The sequence below is a fragment of the Montipora capricornis genome, chromosome 6 (genome assembly GCF_036669925.1).
Source record: "Montipora capricornis isolate CH-2021 chromosome 6, ASM3666992v2, whole genome shotgun sequence".
Lineage (NCBI taxonomy): Eukaryota > Metazoa > Cnidaria > Anthozoa > Scleractinia > Acroporidae > Montipora > Montipora capricornis.
The window spans coordinates 29,567,241-29,569,740 of record NC_090888.1 but is presented as its reverse complement, the minus strand read 5'-3'; positions in this window follow the sequence as shown (position 1 = coordinate 29,569,740).

Genomic DNA, 2,500 nt, shown 5'->3' with positions numbered 1-2,500 from the left:
CAGTTATTATGGGAGCACTAAAGGTGATACAAAAGAAATAGAAGAGGATTTAAATCAGGTTCGGAAATAAACTTAAGTGTGCACGTTGTAGAAGGGTTTTCATTTTGACAAGGTATCCAGACAAGAATAGACTCTTAATATGCATTATTCCAGGACGATTATTATCTGTGAGAAGTAGGGGTGAAGTACTTCTTCTTCTTCTTCTTCTTCTTCTTCTTCTTCTTCTTCTTCTTCTTCTTCTTATTCTTATTATTATTATTATTATTGGATTTATACCAAAGGTATAAAGAACTTGATAATAGCTTCCCTATTAACTTACCATTTTTGAGGAAAAATACGTTGTACAGTCACAACTCAAGTTGAGGAGCTTTACCCTGTTGTGGTTATTAAACAGACTATGTCTGGTGCTTGTGATATTGCCAAGCAGGATGCCTTTGATATGATTCTATTAACAAAATGAAATGTAGTGCATAGTAGTTGTTACCTTTAAACCTTTAAGTTCTGGGCACTCAATGAAAGACATTCCTGACGTGTACTTCCTGTTTAACACCAAACCATATGATCAGTGTTAAAATACGGAAACATCACATCTCCATCTAGTTTAAATGTCTTTATTGAAGGTAAACCGCTGTTGATACACAAGTAATTGAAAAAGCACACATTACGTATCAATGCTTAAAAATGACAAGTAGTCGACGCAAAAGGTATTAGACATCAACTACCAAAGAGAAAAAGGCCATTGTAGCAAGGAAATGAGTCAGTGATCAAAGACAACCGTGCTCTTCCTTTTGGGGATAATACACTGAAGATGTCTCTTGCATTTGAAACAAGTGACTCATACTGCTTCGCTGATTCAGTGCTATTTTCTCTACATAGGTACAAGAATACTAACTTAGTATGCTTTTCTTCCTCTCTGAGTCAGATGTTGGGAATTCCTTTCAAGACAACGGTATGTTGAAACCTTGGAGGTATTTAGCCTAAATTTAATAGATGAATGACATTGACAGCCACAAGCAAGGGGCACAACATACTGCATATCTAACTGGCAGTTCCATCGAAGAAGACAGCAAAGCAATTTCGAATACTTATCTCCCGGATATTGCAGTCACAAGAGTAGTCTCCAGAGGGATTTATTCTGACTCCCACGAACTCAAAATGAAACCGCTGCTAACATTTTTCACAAAACATCCAATTCTGGGTTTGACCTTTTTTTCTCTCTGGAACTCTCTGACAGAGGAATGCTTCACATTGTCCGTCCATGTCCTGCCTTTGTTCACCTGTCTTCCATTTTCTATTTCCTCTTCTTAAGGGGCCAGTCGACATAGATACTGCTGATCCAGCAGTTTTGGAGGCTGAGGGTGATGGTGCAGTTGATGTGAAGACTGATGATGCAGTGGATATTGAGGCTAATGATGCAGTGGATATTGAGGTCGACGATCCAGTGGATGTGGAGGCTGATGTTGGAGTGTAAATTGAGACTGATGACGTAGTGGATATTCAGGTCGATGATGCAGTGGATATTGAGGCTCGTGTGATGTTGGGGTGGATATGGATGTTACCGATGATGATGATGTGAATGTAGGGACTGGTGATGCAGTTGACATTGAGGCTGATGATGACATAATAGTGATCAGAGGCTGTGCCAGAGCTACACAAGTACAAGGAAAGGTTACGTTTATACAAACGTTGGCCGTGTAGCACTTTTATTTTAAACTGAGTTAACTGAATAGAGTGTAATGTGAAGTGCTAGATTTCAATCCCATATGAACCATGTGAGCGTTAGCCCTACCTGATGGAAATGGGCCCACACAAGGACAGAGAAAAACTCTGACCAGGGTGGGAACTGAACCCACAACCTTCGGGCCAGATCTCCGCCGCTCTACCGACTGAGCTACAAGGTCAGACGGGAGCAGGCCGAGGGAAGTGAAGATGTTAAGGTCACGGCAACGAACATGCACAAGTACAAGGAAAGGTTACGTTTATACAAACGTTGGCCGTGTAGCACTTTTATTTTAAACTGAGTTAACTGAATAGAGTGTAATGTGAAGTGCTAGATTTCAATCCCATATGAACCATGTGAGCGTTAGCCCTACCTGATGGAAATGGGCCCACACAAGGACAGAGAAAAACTCTGACCAGGGTGGGAACTGAACCCACGACCTTCGGGCCAGATCTCTGCCGCTCTACCGACTGAGCTACAAGGTCAGACGGGAGCAGGCCGTGGGAAGTGAAGATGTTAAGGTCACTGCAATGAACATGCACAAGTACAAGGAAAGGTTACCGTACTAATATCCCTCAATTATTGAATCACTGTTATGTAGATTACCTGTGTAGCTTTCACTATAATTAAGCTGGTAATTTTTTCTCAGACATACCAATCATAGCTGGTAATTCTGTTTACATTAAATACACCTGCCCTGGACATTGTGACAGTGTAGAATACAGTTCATTATCCATTTCCATAATTTGTACTAGGTCGTTACATGTATTAATTCCTTTG